This window comes from Haliotis cracherodii, unplaced genomic scaffold, assembly GCF_022045235.1.
Source record: "Haliotis cracherodii isolate W230 unplaced genomic scaffold, xgHalCrac1.p SCAF_9, whole genome shotgun sequence".
NCBI classification, from domain to species: domain Eukaryota; kingdom Metazoa; phylum Mollusca; class Gastropoda; order Lepetellida; family Haliotidae; genus Haliotis; species Haliotis cracherodii.
In genome coordinates, this window is record NW_027266343.1 from 30,069,885 (window position 1) to 30,091,429 (window position 21,545).

Genomic DNA, 21,545 nt, shown 5'->3' on the forward strand with positions numbered 1-21,545 from the left:
CAGGTAGTTGATAATCGGTTTCTTGTATGGTATATTCTATTTTCTGTTGGTGGATTAGTGAAGGGCTGTGTACAAGGATAGGACGTACCAATGTAAGACCACAGTCCCGATGTTAGACCATGGTCCCCATGTCAGAATATAGTCTCGATGTTATACCATAGTCCCGATGTCAGACCATGATACCGATGTCAGACTATAGTGCCCGATGTCAGACCATAGTCCTGATGTTAGACCATGATACCGAGGTCAGACTACAGTCCCGATTTTAGACCATGGCCACAATGTCAGAACATAGTCCAGATGTTAGACCATAGTGCCAATGTCAGACCATAGTGCCTATGTCAGACCACACTCCCGATTTTAGACCATAGTCCAGATGTCAGAACATAGTCCAGATGTCAGACCATAGTTTCGACGTTAGACCATAGTCCTGATGTCAGAACATGATACCGATGCCCGACCACAGTCCCGATTTTAGACCATGGTCACAATGTCAGAACATAGTCCAGATGTTAGACCATAGTGCCAATGTCAGACCATAGTGACTATGTTAGACCATAGTGCCCATGTCGGACCACAGTGCGAATATCAGACCATAGTGCCGATGTTAAGCCATACTCCCGATGTTAGACCACAGTGCCGATGTTAGACCATAGTGCCGATGTCAGACCATACTCCAGATGTCAGATCATTGTGCCGATGTCAGACCATACTCCCTATACCAGATCATACTCCCGATGTAAGACCATACTCCCTATATCAGATCATAGTCCCAATGTCAGACCATGGTACCGATGTCAGACCATAGTGACGATGTCAGACCATAGTGACGATGTCAGACCATAGTGACGATGTCAGACCATAGTGACGATGTCAGACCACGGTACCGATGTCAGAACATAGTGACGATGTCAGACCATAGTGACGATGTCAGACAATGGTACCGATGTCAGAACATAGTGCCGATGTCAGACCATAGTGACGATGTCAGACCATGGTACCGATGTCAGAACATAGTCCCGATGTTAGACCATAGATTCTGTCGCCACCATAAGCCATTATCGTCCAAAAAATAATGCATCGACTTAAAGGTCAAGTTATATCCATCTCATTATTGACTTACGGCGTAATACCACACATACTAACCAGATGAGAATACGAATGGGTATTTTTGTAAATCTGACAGAGTTAATTTGTATTATTCTCTGAGTTTCACAACATGAATAAGACAGGAACAAATACCTCCATGTCGAACCATATCGTATTGCCTTTAACGTGACCTGCAAATACCATGCTTTCGGAACCACACTCATCAGTGGTATTCCCAAGGCGTTCTCTCACGATGTCTTGTATGTTAATCCCGTGTGGAATACGATCGTTTGTAAAACGAATTTTGATTGGCCATCAGATGGAACCAATTAGATTTACTAGTCGGTGCAGATTAAAGTCGATAAAGCCGCTTCAATGAAGTAAGAATGAAATGGGAGAATACTGTGAGGTGTGGGGAGGTTCAATCAGTCGATCGATGATACGTGCAAAAACTCTGGAATATGACACTGTTGCAGTCAAGCTGGGTTTCAGTGATAAAAACACAACATTATCCCATTATCGAAAAGCGTTTACTCGTGTTAAAGGCCCCTGTGGGTTCATTGGAATTCTTGCTCACCAAGGTAAGTTTCTGTAAGTCGCCGTAAGTCCTCCCACCTAGACTTACATTTAGTCTCCGAAATCTTATATTACACAATACCCGTCTCGACTCGATGCTGAGTTCATATGTGGAATAGAGCTACGAGGGGCGTTCAATAAGTTTCGCAACTTGGGCTTTTGTGTTTACACAAACAATGTCAACTTGTGGCAGGTGTGACACTAGTCATAACATCAGGTTAACACGTGTCATAACAAGTTCAGACACAAAAATACGTTGATGTGATGGCTTCATTCACCTAAGGGTGGTCACAATCATGGATTCTCTCAAACATGAACAACGCGCTGTAATAAAGTTCCTTACCAAGGAGGGATGCAAACCAAAAGGAATCCATATGTGAATTATGTGAATGTGGATTCGAACAGTTAAATCACCCACCCTACAGCCCAGACTTAGTCCCCAGTGACTATTTCCTGTTCAGGCAAATGAAATCGCTTCCAGGATGACGAAGACATAAAGGCTGCCACGGAGGCGTGGTTAGAGGGCCAATCTGCGGATTTCTATCAAAGTGGTATTAAAAGCTTAAAGCACAAATGGAATAAGTGTATTGAATGGAGACTATATTGAAAAATCAAAATGCAAAAGATATTCTGCGACTTGGTCTTATTTTGAAGTTGCAAAACTGACTGAACGCCCCTCGTAGCTAGAGCTGGCTAGACTTGCTTTTGTATACATATCTAGATTGTTTTTTATGAAATAAATATATTCCACAGTCATGATACAGGACTACCTCCCACCTTGCTTCCAGGTGGAGGACTCCCTGAATCCGGAAATAAAGTTAACTTTGGTATTCTCACAATCCTCACGTCGATTATCTGTACCTTTTCTCCCAATACCGATTGTCACATTTCTCCCACTTTTGGGTGCGATCTTTCGGCCATTGCGTTACCTGCGTTGCCAAGCTACATCTTTGGGGGGGGAAACTCGCTAGACACTTCCCTCTCAAAAACAACGTCATCCAATTTACGACGTCATCAAATTTCGAGCGCATGTTGGAATCTTCAGTAAAGTCATTTTAGAATGATGTTTTATCGTGAAATATAAGATAGCTACGCAATAAAACGTAAAATACAACGAGAAACGAAGCCTGGTTTATTTAAGAAATTTAGTTCTTCATTGTTCTTTGCTATCTTCTATTGCCGGATGTATTGCTGTCGTCTCATTTGATTGGACTGTGTGCTGCACGTGCGTTGGCTGATTACGTTCCATCGTACACCGGGGGTTAAGCGTTGCTCATTATATCAACCACTGGTTTGTCTGGCCTAGACTTGATATCTGAGGTATTGCTGATTGCAGCGTAAAAGACAAACAACATTCCCAGTGTGTAATATAGACATTGTTTTGGTGTAATAACTAATTAAGGTGATACTTAACTGATAGAATTTATAAATTTATATAATATTCATCATGAAATCGATAACCAACTTTGATTATTTTGGGTTTTTGACTACATACTCACATGTCTTATCTAAAATTGTAGATGAAATTTTTACCTTTATCATGTATTTATTGATGAAAAACTGCATCAGTAAATATAAAATCGATATTTCTCTCGAGTGAAATAACAATGTTTGCCGTAACTACTTCAAGTATTCAGAGAAATATCGTGAAGATCAGTCAGAAAAGGTGCACTATTGCTTGTGTACCATGGAGCCATTACATGCGACTTGACTTTATCATCGGGTGTAATATTGCTTGTGTACCATGGAGCCATTACATGTGACTTGACTTTATCATCGGGTGCAATATTGCTTGTGTATCATGGAGCATTTACATTTGGCTTGACTTCATCATCAGGTGCAATATTGCTTGTGTACCATGGAGTCATTACATTTGGCTTGACTTTATCATCAGGTGCAATATTGCTCGTGTACCATGGAGTTATTACATTTGGCTTGACTTTATCATCAGGTACAATATTGCTTGTGTACCATGGAGTCATTACATTTGGCTTGACTTTATCAGCAGGTGCAATATTGCTTGTGTACCATAGAGTCATTACATTTGGCTTGACTTTATCATCAGGTGCAATATTGCTTGTGTACCATGGAGTCATTACTTTTGGCTTGACTTTATCATCAGGTACAATATTGCTTGTGTACCATGGAGTTATTACATTTGGCTTGACTTTATCATCAGGTACAATATTGCTTGTGTACCGTGGAGTCATTACTTTTGGCTTGACTTTATCATCAGGTGCATTATTGCTTGTGTACCATGGAGTTATTACATTTGGCTTGACTTTATCATCAGGTACAATATTGCTTGTGTACCATGGAGTTATTACATTTGGCTTGACTTTATCATCAGGTGCAATATTGCTTGTGTACCATGGAGTTATTACATTTGGCTTGACTTTATCATCAGGTGCAATATTGCTTGTGTACCATGGAGTTATTACATTTGGCTTGACTTTATCATCAGGTACAATATTGCTTGTGTACCATGGAGTCATTACATTTGGCTTGACTTTATCAGCAGGTGCAATATTGCTTGTGTACCATGGAGTCATTACATTTGGCTTGACTTTATCATCAGGTGCAATATTGCTTGTGTACCATGGAGTCATTACTTTTGGCTTGACTTTATCATCAGGTACAATATTGCTTGTGTACCATGGAGTTATTACATTTGGCTTGACTTTATCATCAGGTACAATATTGCTTGTGTACCATGGAGTCATTACTTTTGGCTTGACTTTATCATCAGGTGCATTATTGCTTGTGTACCATGGAGTTATTACATTTGGCTTGACTTTATCATCAGGTACAATATTGCTTGTGTACCATGGAGTCATTACATTTGGCTTGACTTTATCATCAGGTGCAATATTTGTATATTTCCGTGTGGGTGTATATGGCATAACTTTGAAATCAGGCGCTGAACTGATTGTATATCGCAAGTACCATCCCTTGCACTGACATTACGTAACACAGTGCACAGGGCAAATCTGATTGATGGACCCAGCAATCGCTGCCCGGAAAACACTTGTTCTCGGAGAGCGTTGAGCTCCTTTTGATCCGCTCTTAGACACCTCCGGCAAAATGTCAACATGTTTAGCGACAGTTTGATATTTCTGGACGTTCCAAGAGTATTACAACAATAATACAACAGTAATACTCATCAAATATAATCACATAGAAGTCTAGACGAGCGAGTATTTATAACACAATCAGATACTCTACTCGGTGACAAGTTTGTCATCTTTGTTATCCCTCTCCGTCTTAGGATTAAACACATTTGTCCTAATTGAAACCTGGTCACCTTATCCTGTTGTTAATACCAGTTAATGAGGTATTATAACATACTGGGCAGAAGGATTTTTAATTTCCAATCTTTCATCCAAAGATGAGTATGAAGTACAAGAGGGAATAATGCCGTTATACTTTGCTGAGGTGCCTGAAGACATTAATCCCTTATCGATTCCGCTCCCGTGTCATCCGTTCTTTTTGTATTAGCCTATGGGGAAAGGTTAAGCATCCAATTAATGCATTAAGTATATTTTCATGTATTGACCTTCAGTAGATGTTTATGTTCTATTTTTATGAATGTATACATTCGACTCAGCAGGTTATACTTATTAAGTAATAATTTGTTTCACATTTCCAAAAGGAGGTGGGCCATGCAATACTTGAAAAATATATTTATGCTCCATTGAACTTTGAAAACCAAAAACAATTGTGCACATTGCAGTACTTATTTACTCAGGGTCAGAGTTTTAATTTGAAAAAAACCCATCTGGTCTCCATACCAACTACGCAATAGAAAGACCTGCACAGACCTGCACAGTTATACACAGACCCGCACAGTTATACACAGACCTGCACAGTTATACACAGACCTGCACAGATATACACAGACCCGCACAGTTATACACAGACCCGCACAGTTATACACAGACCTGCACAGTTATACACAGACCTGCACAGATATACACAGACCCGCACAGTTATACACAGACCCGCACAGATATACACAGACCTGCACAGTTATACACAGACCTGCACAGTTATACACAGACCTACACAGACCTGCACAGATATACACAGACCTGCACAGTTATACACAGACCTGCACAGTTATACACAGACCTGCACAGTTATACACAGACCTACACAGACCTGCACAGATATACACAGACCTGCACAGTTATACACAGACCTGCACAGTTATACACAGTTAAACACAGACCTACATAGACCTGCACAGATATACACAGACCTGCACAGATATACACAGACCTACACAGACCTGCACAGATATACACAGACCTGCACAGATATACACAGACCTACACAGACCTGCACAGATATACACAGACCTGCACAGTTATACACAGACCTGCACAGTTATACACAGTTATACACAGACCTGCACAGTTATACACAGACCTACACAGACCTGCACAGATATACACAGACCTGCACAGTTATACACAGTTATACACAGACCTGCACAGTTATACACAGACCTACACAGACCTACACAGTTATACACAGACCTGCACAGTTATACACAGACCTGCACAGTTATACACAGACCTACACAGTCATACACAGTTATACACAGTTATACACAGACCTGCACAGTTATACACAGCTATACACAGACCTGCACAGTTATACACAGACCTGCACAGTTATACACAGACCTGCACAGTAATACACAGTTATACACAGTTATACACAGATATACACAGTTATACACAGACCTGCACAGTTATACACAGACCTGCACAGTTATACACAGTTATACACAGTTATACACAGACCTGCACAGTTATACACAGTTATACACAGTTATACACAGTTATACACAGACCTACACAGTTATACACAGTTATACACTGTTATACACAGTTATACACAGACCTACACAGTTATACACAGTTATACACAGTTATACACAGACCTGCACAGTTATACACAGTTATACACAGACCTGCACAGTTATACACAGTTATACACTGTTATACACAGTTATACACAGACCTGCACAGCTATACACAGTTATACACAGTTATACACTGTTATACACAGTTATACACAGACCTACACAGTTATACACAGACCTACACAGTTATACACAGACCTGCACAGTTATACACAGTTGTACACAGACCTGCACAGTTATACACAGACCTACACAGATATACACAGGCCTAAACAGATATACACAGGCCTACACAAATATACACAGGCCTACACAGATATACACAGGCCTACACAGCTATACACACTAATACACAGACCTACACAGATATACACTGTTATACACAGGCCTACACAGTTATACACAGGCCTACACAGTTATACACAGGCCTACACAGATATGCACAGGCCTACACAGATATACACAAGCCTACACAAATAAACACAGACCAACACAGATATACACAGGCCTACACAGTTATACACACTTATACACATACCTACACAGATATACACAAGCCTACACAGTTATACACAGACCTACACAGTTATACACAGGCCTACACAGATATACACAGGCAAACACAATCCATCTTTCAGACAACTTGGGAACCATACAGGACCTCGTATTTAAAGATCGACCCCAAACACAAATACGCAAAGTATAAATGGCGATTGATTTGAAGATTACAAGGCCAGGCCTGTTTTCTTTTGAAGAAAGTACTTACACAGTACTAACTCGGCCACTTTGCTCTCCGCCGTGGAGTCATGAAGCCCAATTATAACCCCGCTGCATTAAATGTCAGGTAGCTTCCATATATAACTCTCCTGGACAATTTAAGACCTTTGGTGCCAGAGAAGCATCCGTTGTTGTACAGTTTTGCATGTTTAAAGAGAAGGCTTCTGTTTCCAATTATAGAGGGTGGACTGTTCCTGTGTCACGAGCGAGGTATTCTGTCTCCCGCAAGTGTCATGGTTAGAGTTAGGGTTAATGTTTTAAAGGACAAGAGTCAGTGCGGTCAGTGACATGTTTGATGTTTCATACCAATCGTTGTTTTTGTTTATCGGTAACTAAGTAAAAGCCACGTGTTAAAATACATGTAATTTCACAACGCGGACCTAAAAAGATGGGGTTCCAAGGCGGTCAAAAGTGTGGTCATGGCTCTTTCACAAAGCAATATAGACTGGTTTAAGTCTGTGTTACGATATCATCGGCACTCGTCACTATAGATGGCTTCATTGAACGGGACACGGGATCTTCTCCAAGTACAAAGCAATCTTCTAGTGTTACGATTATCGTTGTTCCCTGGGGGAACGGCTGGCCCAGTCGTACAAGGCATGTCAATTCATTCCTGTGCAAAGTTGCGTCCCTTAGGCTTTCAAGAAACCGGTGATCGCGGGTTCGAATCCCGGTTCCTTATCAGCACCATACACGGTTGCTCGTGGGTTTTGAAAGTGGTAAACGTCTAAACCCTGCATCACTTTGGGCTTTCCTCCCACACTAAGCCGACACGCCGTGAGATAACTGCAATATTGTTCGAAGCGGCGTTAAAACAAACTCGCGCACACACTCATTGCATCGTTGAATGCAGCTCAGTCGTAGCACAGAAAGTGCTTTATGAAACAAAAATAAACCTAGGACTTATGGGCCTTTTGGTATACATGTGTGTGGCATCAATTCTTCCCTTTAGGCGGAACGGATGGCCCAATGGACTCAGGCGCCGAAATTTCGCCGTGATTATGATCCGTGTTTTTTCAACACCATAATTGTGTTCACCACATAGGTTAACGTCCTACATGCACTGGGTCGATGTTTCTGCTGGTGGACTAACGTCTCCGAAGTTCATCCTGAAGTTTAATCAAGTCTGAGTCAACTACAAAAATATTTGAGCCGAGACATTAAAACTGCCCCCGACTATGTTGCAAAACGAATATATATTTTTAACGATTCTCGTTACTTCTAAGCAACAGAATGTCTGCACTTGTACGCAGCATACGTAATTCAAAATGAACCTATCGTTTTTAGTTTCAACAAAATCAGTAAATGTGCTATCTTGTCCCTGGAGTGTCTGGTCCATGCACATGAGTGCCTGGTCAAGCCTGATGTCGCACGGCAGCAGTACTGCTATGCGGCGTCATGCAACAAACACACCTTTTTATGCAACTTGTGTGTGGTGCACGTTACTTCCGGTAGGGCCGGAAATGCTTACCCTTTTCTCGAACACCTGGTGTCATCACATAATTCTCACTGCTGTTTTGCTTTTTACGCCTAATGGAATCTGTTTCAGACGCTGACATTGCATATGTAATTGCACTTAAAGCTGATGCCGCGATGCAAATGAACTACCGTTCAAGCGACGTTCAACACAACTTTCTAGTAGATAGTTAATAACTATATTTCATATTCATGTATTTGTTTTTATTTTCATTCAAAATAAAAAAGATTCAGTTTCACAAATTCTTAACAAATGAAATGTTCATATATTTGAAATGCCAAAAGATGACGAGACGCGATATGAAATCAGCCGCGTTTCGGTGCCATAGTTACCATCATAAATATTTTACCACCGTGCAAGAAATAAAACAAAATCAATCACCCATACAACCATGGTATTGACGCTGCAGAATAAATACAACGATTATATCAACATTTCATTGCGACCTACGATACATTACTATTATTTTGTCATTTTCTATAAGAGACATCGGTTTCTGCATTGCCCTACACCTTTAACAAGAACTGTGCGCCGCAAAGCTCTAAGTATCTGGCCATGAATAAACAGGAGCCGTGTGACACTACGATAGGAAGGGATCCTGTAGTATCGACGTTTCCCATACAATCAGCTGATTCCACTATCCCATCTGTGCAATTAATGGCAGTTATATTACCCCTGGTTTGGATTGGGCGGATTTTATAAGATTGGCACGGGGTACAATAGGACGGGGGCACCAACCCGTTCGATGAGGATGAAAATGGGCCATAGTGTTGCCTACCTACATTTGCGCTTCCTGAGGAATACGTATCTCCCTGAATAAGCTTATTTTCCAATTATTCATTTCGTTGTTAGAGAGTTGATTCCATACGACTAGAGACCTGTGTTCGCGGTCAGACCGGTAAAACTATTGGCTTGTAATCTATGAGTTGTAAGAACTTAAAATGCCAAGGTCAATTTGAAACTTTTGAAAAGTGATTGTAGTCGGTTGAGGATTGCGCGGGTTAAAAGAACATTTATTTCGAATACTTTGCGAGGGGCTGACTTTGACAATGAATTTCTGTGGGTTTCAGTTGTTAAAATAAACATTTGAGGCGGGACAATTTTGGGACGAAAACATGAAAATTAGATTAATTGAAGAAACTTTGTCGACTGGCGTTTTCAACGGCTGTTTGTGTCTATTTCTTTACGTCAATATTTCATATTTTTTCTTGAAAACATTTTTTTACACCCCTCATGTCGTAATGTTTCTAAGTGTTCGAGGTGAAAGTTGTTTAAATTACCAGTTCAAAATTATTCAATCATTTCAAATTGTTGAATGTACATTAGTGTGTATTTTTTTTTAAAAGAGCCAGGCATTTCGTGAAATTGTAAATATCGAAGGTGAGTGAGTGAGTGAGTGAGTGAGTGAGTGGGTGAGTAGATTGAATACCAAAACTGAGGGATGTCGGGATGCACACGAGTACAAGTATATTGCTGACAAACCACATTAACGAATCACAAACGGGGCTAATCCAGGACTCTGACACGACTGTAAGGGACGAGCTCACAGACAATTGCAGTTTCTAAGAGAAATATTTCAGAAATAAAGGATAGGTTTTTTTATAAACTATACTGATTTATGTCGACAATTAAGCTGATAAATATATTCAGATGCATGTATGTATTTCTTTCCGAGAGAAAAAATAATAATTTATTTATTTATTCAAAAGCATCACATGGTCAAAATTAAAATTATACTCATTTTTTCGCACGTTATTTTAATAATCCTGATCATCGTGCAAGTCGCTGCTTACCCCATGCTTACAGTACCCCATACTATCACGTGGTTCCAACCTGGCTGAGTGTTTATTCTCGTGTCCGTATCAACCAGCGGGTACAGGTTGCATGGGCGGATACAGCTTTTTTGAAAAGGGTGTGTGGGGGGGGGGGGGGGGGGGGGGGGGTGAGGTGCACAATTAAGATCTATTTATTGTATCCGCCCATGGGTTGTGTGGGGCGTCTGGGGGTGTTTTGGGGCTGGGGGCTGGCCCAGTCGTCTAAGGCGCAGTGCAGAGTTGCGTCCCTTGGTCTCACCAAAAACCTATGATCGTGAGTTCGGAGCCCATTTCCGGTTTCCCTCGCAGTGACATATTGCTAAAAGTGAATTCACTCAACCAAACTATTATTTAGCCATTTACGGCCAACCTCTCCCTCTGAAGCTGGACAGGCAGAGGGGGAACAAACAATGTAATTATGCAGGGCGCAGTCCATCCGATAGCGTAACACGGTGCCAATTATCCCACACAAACAACGTCTCCAGTTGAACCGACTATCTATGTTCATCGGGTCATAAATGACCTGAAACGCGATGACTTACCGCGTTAATTTCTGTATGCTACTTTTACATCTCCAAGCTAACAACAGCCCTTGACAACCATTGTATTGTTGATAGCCGACACTGACAATCACCTGTACCACGTGGTCTGACAAGGTGGGGGTCTATCAATTACTGGGTTTCGTTCACTCCGCGGCTAGTATTGTTGTGGTACATAATGGAATCAATTGGCTCTTTGTGACGGTATTTCTTGCAATGTACTTGCACGCGTGGCCAGTGAGTGACCTAAGTATAAATCTGGTTCTGTTGTTGGTTTGCGCAGTAAGCTTAGCGGTTTTAGCTGAAAACAGTCGGCAAAAAAGTAGTACTAAAGTAATGATAATAATAACTACCGATTTATATAGCGCTGGTATCCAGTTCGAAGAACTGCTCAAAAGCGCTTCATTTGAGTCTACAAAAAAAAGAGACATTACACAGCTAGGAAAACACAAAGCCTCAATACTCCAAGAAAGATTTGGTGAAAAGATAGGTTTTGAGTCTTGATCGGAACAAAGTAGGACTGTCAATGTTCCTGATATCCGATGGCAGCCTATTCCATAGCTCAGGGTCAACTTTGGTGAAACTCCGAACTCCAAAAGTCGCCGTTCCAACACTAGGCACAGTAGGGACTGACAGCTTGATCTGAGAGATCTCCCAGGCACGTACTCTTCAAGAAGCTCGCTGATATAAGTTGGTTTTTGATTGTGTCGGAAATGCTAGAAAACTGCCTTTCTGGCTTCGTTTAATAAATACGAGTCATAGGACTATAAGAAGAGCATATATCAAAATAACGCGAATTGCTCTAATCTAGCCTGTTCTAACTGACACTGTGATTACCCTTAAAATGTACTTTTACAGGTAAAATGATGAGAAAATATTCGTGTGTTGTCATCCATGTATGAAATGGCCTATAACCTGAGGTAATTACCTGACACCTGTCCCGAGGTGATGACCTCACACAGTCCCGTGCATTCTCCCAGGGTCAAATGTCACCGAGTTGGGGGTGGTCTCAAAATGTTGCTGTTATTGTACTTAATTGACATGCGATGATGAGGTAGCAATTTAGGATATGTACTGCATCATATTTGCTTGGAAACATGATTTACTAGTTAAGAGTTATGATACGGGATGAGTATTGGAAGGTTGCGGTTTTGGAATCCAGAAGTATTTGTTGTTCTACAGATGGTTCCTTGAGATAGTATTTATCTCCACTGAGGACGTATATGAATCTGTACTTTTGAATGTTGTGTTATGTCTTGCCACGAACCCTGTACATTTAGCCAAGATAGACACAACAGGGTTGTGCTCACAATGTCTGACTGCCGTAGGTAAGACAACGTAACCGTGTTGTGCCGCCAGCACATATGTCTTGTACTTTACTGGTTTCTTATTAAGCCAATTTCGTTTCATGTGGTCTGACGTCGACCAATGTCATATATTCCTGTATGGTCGCCTTCACGCTACCCATGGTTTGGGCGACAGTATCTGATTCCCCGACGTTATATTAACTTGCGTTATCCATGACAATAAAACTGACGTTGTTTAAAATGGGCAATAGCTGAAGTTCCAATCAGTCTATGAACACATCACCTTCTATAGTTTCCTTATGAAAATCACCCGTTTTCTTTTTTGCCTCGAAAACATCCATCAATAAGCCCCATATCATGGGTTGCAGCGTGCAAAACAATGACATGATTACCTTTACCTGATGGTACCATGGGTGCTTTTTGTCCATCTGCCAATAGCCACATGTAGTCAGTGGAATGATTCACAAAGGGAAATTATCTGGAAACCCTGACTGTGATAGTTATGAATGGTTCGGAGATAATGTGACCTCATAGACAGGATGGAATATTTTCCCCTGAAAAGTGCTCGGTCATCGCCACGCGCAGTGTATCGAAATCCCATCTCTTGGAGAGCAATAGTGCAGTCCGGGAAACATTAATTGTATTTAATTCCTCCCAAATTCTACTACAAGTCAGGGTTACCTTCTGCTCATAAAGCTTGTACACTATACGCCTAATCACCCTGCATCAAAGCTGTCTAAATCCTTTTACGCCCCAGTTTTGTTTTTGAGACCAACCCTATACCTGTTTTGTTTTCTTATCATACCGTAGACTTGATGGTATGAATTGAAAACACCATAGCTTGGGCAGTTCGGTAATTCACCCTTTCTAAATTAATAAATGGTTTCCCTCTGTGTCTCTCTAAAGTGTAAAGAACTTGTATGCATTTCCAAGTACAGATTCCATATCGTGTACCTTGTTTAGGGCTATGCAAGTGTAGTGTAACATGCATCATGGGAGCAATGTTATCCAAAAAAACGCAGCGTCGTTTTGTCATTTCAGAAGATGCGCATCTAGAATTTTCTCAAAATGATTTTTTTGTGTGGAGTAGATGTTTTATGAAGACTACATTATTATCATTGTAACGGAGTCACGTGCGCATATTTCTATAGTCCGTTTCAGACTGCCATCATTGGACTTAGAATAAATGTGAATTTCATGTTTTCTTTCGAATTTGTCTCCTGTAAACTTGTCGATAGGACTCCTTGTGACTGAAATACTTCAGACCACAGATAGGGCGATGGTTAGTTACTCGATATTTCAATACAACAGTCTGTGAAAAATTATATCCCTTTTTAACAGGCAAAAAGCAGTTTTCTAGCCTTTCCGACATTACTTTTAATCTACCATATCTGGTTATTGGTGCGCATGCGTAGCGTCCTTGATTACAAATGTAAATATACAAGTTGATTTGTCAAAACCTTGAAAATGTTTTTGGCGATAAACATTTAAACAAACTGTTCCGCTGATGTTTATTATGCCGAGAGCAGTTTTACTGCACAAGCACACGTTGCGCGCCTTATCTTTTCATTCGATATAGAGGACCGATATATGATATATTTATTGTCCACAAATCGACTACAACAAATCGGCCACCGTCTGTCTGCTCGTTAAGAGACAGGAGCCCAGTCAATGGTGTGAGGAATCGCAATTCGCTGTGCAGGGGCATGTAAGGCAATGGAACTTATTTTAATCAGTCAGTACTGAGTCAGTACCGACGCAGTTAAAACTCAAAGCCCCTATACAATTTATTTATTTCGACCTACCGACCAATGTTTTAGCTCACCTTACTAAACGTCCAGTGAGCTTATGTCGTGGTCTATTTGTCAAGTGCGTTGTGCGTCGTAGGGCATCTTCGCTTCAGAAACCACTATACCTATTGAAACTTAAACTTCACATTATTTTACCAGTAATGCTAACACCGCAGTCTGTTAGAGAGGTTCGAGTCCGATTGCCAGTTGGCAGCCATACTGAAAAATTTGTTGATGTCTACTACTCCATTTTGGTTCATGACTTAGTGACATTTAGTATATTGTTTTTTTCAGTATTAGAGCTCAATAAATATGTTCCGTTTTTTCGCAGTATATATACAATTGTGTACCATGCTCGTAAATACTCTCAAAATGCATATTTGGCTCTGCAAACGCTTCTTGTTTCTGAATTTCCACTCTGAGGAAGCATATCCAGGTGAGCGACAGTACCGTGGCCAAACAAGTAGTCATCTTGGTAAAGGGGCGGTCGGGTAGCCTACTGATTAAAGCGTTCGCTCGTCACGCCGAAGACCCGGGTCCGATTCCCGACATGGGTACAATGTGTGAAGCCCATTTCTGGTGTCCCCCGTCGTGATATTGCTAAAAGCGGCGTAAAATCATACTCACTCACTCAACTAGGTTAACTTGGACAGACCTCCGTCTTCAGACTACCCTTGAAGGTCAGGGTTAGAATTTGCTATTGAGCAACCTATGTTTATCGTTAGAGGAGACTAACGGTAGCGGGTGGTCATGCTCGCTGACTTGGCTGATGCATGTCATCGTATCCCAATTGCGTAGATCGATGATTATGATGTCAATCACTGGATTGTCTGGTCCAGATTCAATTATTACAGACCGCCGTCATATTGCTGGAATATTGCTGAGTGCGGGGTTAATCAACAAAACAACAAACAAAGCACAATCTTCAGACTATATTTTGAATTTGAAAGAAACGTTGACTGTGACACATATCACATACGTTTGATAAAATATTCTTGGATAAAAAACAAACATGCTTTATCATTCCATTGAAAATTCCATCATTGTATGGATCATAACGTCAAAACAAACAAATTATGATTGTGATGCTTGTTGGTAATATATCATCTTTTGTTAAAAATCTATCAGTCTAATGTCCTATTAACGCTGTGTCATGTGTATATCCCATACCGATATGTTACTAAGCAACGGCGTTAATCAAGGCAGTAATATCAACACTGCTGATCCCGATCAAAAACTGATCACACATATATTCTTGTCATCTTACAAAATACTTTTCACTAGGATGAGACAGCCTCGTACATCAGTGGTACAAAGTTAAAGAACTTTCCTAAACAGTTCAACATGCACAGTATGACGCGTCTTTGAGCACAGACATATTCACAAATATTAAACATACGACCCAAGGTGAAACACACCTCGTAAATTTAACAGTCAGACATGTACACAAATATTAAACGAATCTGGATGTATGAAAATATTTTCGTAGAAATCTCAAAACATCCAAACATGGACCCTCTTCATCAATAAATCGACGTCCTATTAACACCGTGTTAAGAGATCGGGCGTGAAAATCGTCTGAAATGGTCGGATTTATGATTAACGCTCGAAGAAGCCCCGTGAAAGTGCTAAGAAATCCTTGTAATTCAATTTAGAACAGTCTGTCCGGCCCCGGAGACTTACTCATACAGCTTTTGATTTCCTAACGTCCATAATTTTTGGACATATGTGAAGGAATGGACCACAAGACCGGGTGTGTTATGCTTGTACTGATATAAAACTATTGACCTCACGGCTAAGACTCGTCTGGAGATATTAACAGATCAATACGGAAACTGCTTTAATCGTTTTGAAGGAAGCGGAAATCACTTTAAGACAACTGGAATATCTTAATGTGTTTGGACCATTACAGTAAGTAAGATATGATTGATGACGAACCAGCGCGATACTGTGGAGAGTGATTTGTAAACACGATTTTTTTCTATTGATCATGGGTCACAATCCGTATTTATTCGTTCGCCTTTTTTCGTGTTTGGTCTGTTTGATAGATGAGCATAATGAAATTTAAGTGCAGAGATTCAAGCGAGTATTGATTGTTGTGGTGAAGTGACAGATTTTAGATTTCTTGGTTCGAGAATAACCGTAACGCCTGAAAGGCTGGAATGTAATATCTGTTCCTGTTGCTCGTGGTTTGGATGAATACAACGATGCAAACATAAACTTTCTTCTCATTTTCCATAGGTATGATTATGTAGAATGTAAATGGTCACATGCCATGAAATTGATGTCACCGTGCGTGATTAAACTGATTAGATACGGTCGTAATTGTCGTGTATTTCAGTTCGTAAAAAGACGGACGCAAAGGCGGAAACACATCCGTGATGACTCAGGAGTACGATTCGTGACAACCCTCAATCTCATTAAAATCTTATCTACTGCGATACCATACTCTCTGCGTGAAGATCTGGGGACAAAGGTGTATCTGGTTTCTGTGCCTCGAAAACGAATCTAATTGGAGTGTTCTGAATGCAAAAAAATATAACAGCGCCATTATACTGTTGTTAATAGGTTATAATCCTGTTATTTCTGAACGCCATGACATTTGCACCAAAACGGTGTATTATCAAGGGGATATTTGTTTGCTGTGTGGGTTGTCTTCTGCGACGGTCGAAACGTCCGAATCGAGGTGGTAAAGAAATGAAAACGAGTACTTTTACAAAGCTAATATCTGATTGGTTCAACGCATCTTTTCCTTAAATTTGACGGTCACTGTTCGTTCAGGATTCACATGACGCGATCTATCATGGGGGTGTCCTCAGATCTCCACGGGGGTACGGGTGGCCCCGTCGTCTAAGACATCACAATTCGGCGATAAACCCAACTCACTGACTCTTTCAGATCTTCTCACAGAGAGGATCTGATTATGATAAGATTGGACAACAGGTTTGGGTGGTCAGGCTCGCTGACTTGGTTGATGCATGTCACCGTATTCCAACAGGGTAGGTCGAAGCTCGTGATATCAATCACTGGTCGTCTTGTCCAGACTCTATTATCTCGACCGCCGCCATATAGCTGGAATATTACTGAATGCAGCGTTAAACAACACACAGACAAAACAAAACATCGATAGACGCAGCGCTCAGATCCCCTAATTCAGGACAGATTCACCTTACTCATGCGTGTACTTTGATTGGTAGGCTATTTTGAGTGTCGAATTTAAACCAATCAGATCTCACTCCGACTGTCACTTTCCTGATTTGGTATGCGACGCTCTGATTGGTCTGATGAAAGGTCGTTCTGACGTGACCTGTGAAGGAATGTCCTCAGATCTTTGTTTGGCGGTTGCGCAATCTAATTGAAATAAGATCTAAGTTATCGCTCCCGCTAAACAAAGAACTGAGGACATCCCATTACGGGTCACGTCGGAACGACCTTTCGCGAACTTTGACCGACCACTGAAACGATTAACAAGTCGTCGACATCAACCAATTAGAAATCAGCTTTCTCGAGCTTTACGGCACTCGTTTAAACCTGGCGACTTCCATTTCAGACGACGCTTTAAAAATATGATGACACAGATCTCGATTAAAAAATTTAAAATTGAACAAACGAACATCCCGGAATGTCTAATATATGGTTGCGATTGTATGGCAGTGTTTACGTACTGTGCAAAGCCTTCTCCGTTCAAATGTTTATCCCACGGAAGCGAGAGATAGACGATAATTTTGACATATCAGTCGTACGGGCCGTAACTGTCGTTCGGAATCCCCCGTGTTAACGTTTTCGAGGTTGCATGATTAGAAAACACATACCGACTGTCAATTTCCTGATCTGGTAAGCGACGCTTTGATTGGTCGGATGAGAGGTCGTTCTGACGTGACCCCAAATGGGATGTCCTCAGATGTTTGTTTAGTGAGAACTAAGATCTGATTTTAATGGGATTAGCGGTAGCGAGAACTAAGATCTGAATTTAATTAAATTGACGGTAGCGAAAACTAAGATCTGAATTTAACAAAATGAACCTTAGTTAATGACTGGGCCCAGGGTATTTATCCTTTAAGAATGGAGATATAATACACTCTAGATAATTGAGAATAGTGAACTTTGAATTGAAGTTAAGCCATATTCATTTCAAACATGACTCACTTGCCTAAAAGTAACAACCATTCTTCTTAATTTTCAGACTTGCTTCCTATGATGTGATTGCCGAAGATGGCGAACCTAACATTCGACTGTGATGAAGTTCTAGCCAAGCATCCGGGCGCATTGCCTCCGCTCCAAGATGGCCTAAAGCAGTTTGTTTGGATTTTACTGGCGCTTCTTCCACTCTTGACTTTAATTGGCAACGGAGTTGTGATCCTTTCCGTAGCCAGGTTCCGATACCTCAGGACCAAAGCCAACGCCTTTGTTGTGTCTCTAGCTGTAGCGGATATATGTGTAGCTTTGCTAATTGTGCCCTTTCGTGCTGTAGAGCTTGGTAACGATCATATATGGCCGTTAGGCGAAACCTTCTGTGACATTGTCAACGTCTTCGACTGCGTCTTTTCCACTGCATCGATCCTGAACCTGTCCTGTCTAGCCTGTGACAGATACCTGGCAATCAGTCGTCCTTTCCTGCATGTTAAAATACGACATAAGACGACCGTGGTGATGATACTGTCCTGTTGGATCATTCCCATCCTGGCGTTCGTCGTACCAATAATGTGGCACTGGAATCTCAGCGGCGTGGAGCATCTCAGCTACTGTTTCACCAAGGTGGAAAAAGGATGCCCTCTTCTCATGAACAAACCGTACTCAGTGTTCTCAACCCTGGTGTCGTTCTATGTCCCTACCATCTTCATGGCTGTGTGCTATTCTAGGATTTTCGCCGCGGCGAGACGCCATGCGAGAAACTTACAAACTCTTGCCCACAGAGATGCTGAGTTCAAGGATGAGGGTCGCCTGCAGCAGGAAACCAAGGCTGCAAAGACCCTTGGCATCGTCATGGGATGCTTCTGTGTCTGCTGGTTCCCGTTCATCCTCATCAACACGGCTGATCCATTCTTGGATTTCACGCTGCCAAACTTGGCGAAACTTGTCGCCATGTGGCTTGGATATTTGAACAGTACGATGAACCCTATACTTTTTTATGTGTTTAGCCGCCAGTTCAAGATGGCATATAAACAACTGTTTATGTGTTGTAAAATACGGAGGGATATGTTTACAGGTTTGAGCAGGAGCAGTCAGCAGACAGTCATTTGAGCTGTCATTTACTTGTTGAAATGTGATTGATGTTTGTACATAGTCCCAAAAGGCGTGTCGTTTTGAATGGGCTTAGCCACTCGGGACCACTCGTTTGATTCCGTGACGTACGAGTTGATTCTGCATGCCCAAATGGAAGAATTACAATTAATTCATTCGGCAAATACAAAATATTTATGTTTGAAGACATGGTCACAATGCTAATGATGAAATTGAGGAAATACAGTTTAAAAGAAGATTGGTTGGTTGATGGTATAGCACATCCCTTTACCAGTGTTTGTATAAAGGTTTCATGAACACTGAATGACCTTGAGCTAAATCAAGGCGGTATGTTAAGTGTATTATTTTCAAGTGGATTACCTACTCAAAACCCAATGATTATTTTAAAAGGCGAGGGAATCAGATGACTATGACGTGACGTGATCATTGCTCATACTATCAACCACTGGTTTGTCTATCTCAAACTCGAACGTCATGATATGACTGTGATATTGCTGAAACAAAATTCACACTATATACTCTCTCATTCAGTGACATCAGGCCTGGTCGAGGCAATCAAGGTGTCAACATGCTCGAACCACTTATTCCCTTTGTAATAGCATGTTCTACTGCGTGCAAGCCGCCCGGGGCTTGTTCTGAAGGGTTGATGACATTGAATCAAAACCAGCTAACTGACCGGTACCTTCGGCCATCTCAGTGGGATAGTGTTACTATGATTCGGTTGGTTGTTGTTTAACGCCGCACTCCAATATTCCAGCTATATGACGGCGGTCTGTAAAATATGGAGTCTGGACCAGACAATCTAGTGATTGATTTCATGAGCATCAATTCACGCAACTGGGATCGATAACATGCATCAACCAAGTCAGCGAGCCTGACCTCCCGATCCCATTAGTCGCCTCTTACGACAAGCATTGGCAAGTATGGTTTGCTGAAGACCTATTTTTCCTCGGATCTTCACGGGTCGTGTTACTATGAGATCACCGGGAGCCGTGGTAATCCCAAACCTACAGGCTGTGACCCACACATCTGATCCCCATCCTACAGGCTGTGACCCACAGATCAGACCCCCAACCTACAGGCTATGACCCACAGATCTGACCCCCAACCTACAGGCTGTGACCCAAAGATCTGACCCCTACCTACAGACTGTGACCCACACATCTGACCCCAACCTACAGGCTGTGACCCACACATCTGACCCCAACCTACAGGCTGTGACCCACACATCTGACCCCCAACCTACAGACTGTGACCCACACATCTGATCCCCAACCTACAGGCTGTGACCCACACATCTGACCCCAACCTACAGACTGTGACCCACACATCTGACCCCAACCTACAGGCTATGACCCACACATCTGATCCCCTACCTACAGGCTTTGACCCACACATCTGATCCCCAACCTACAGGCTGTGACCCACACATCTGACCTCCAATCTACAGGCTGTGACGAACACATCTGACCCCCAACCTACAGACTGTGACCCAAACATCTGACCCCTAATCTACAGGCTATGGCGCACACATCTGATCCCCTACCTACAGGCTGTGACCCACACATCTGACCCCAACCTACAAGATGTGACCCACACATCTGACCCCCAACCTACAGGCTATGACCCACACATCTGATCCCCTACCTACAGGCTGTGACCCACACATCTGACCCATAACCTACAGGCTGTGACCAACACATCTGACCCCCCTACCTACAGGCTGTGACGAACACATCTTACCCCCAACCTACAGGATGTGACCCAAACATCTGACCCCCAACCTACAGCCTGTGACCCACACATTTGACCCCCAACCTACAGGCTGTGACCCACACATCTGACCCCCTACCTACAGGCTGGGTCCCACACATCTGACCCCAACCTAGAGGCCGTGACCCACACATCTGACTATGACCAACACATCTGACCCCTACCTACAGGCTGTGACCCACATATCTGACCCCAACCTACAGGCTGTGACCCACACATCTGACTATGA

At 41.9% G+C, this 21,545-nt stretch overlaps 1 pseudogene; it reads left to right on the forward strand.

Annotated features, from left to right (window-relative positions):
- The window catches only part of LOC139452815 (5-hydroxytryptamine receptor 4 pseudogene), a 90,316-nt pseudogene extending 70,285 nt beyond the window's left edge, over positions 1-20,031 (forward strand).
- Positions 20,032-21,545: the final 1,514 nt, after the last annotated feature.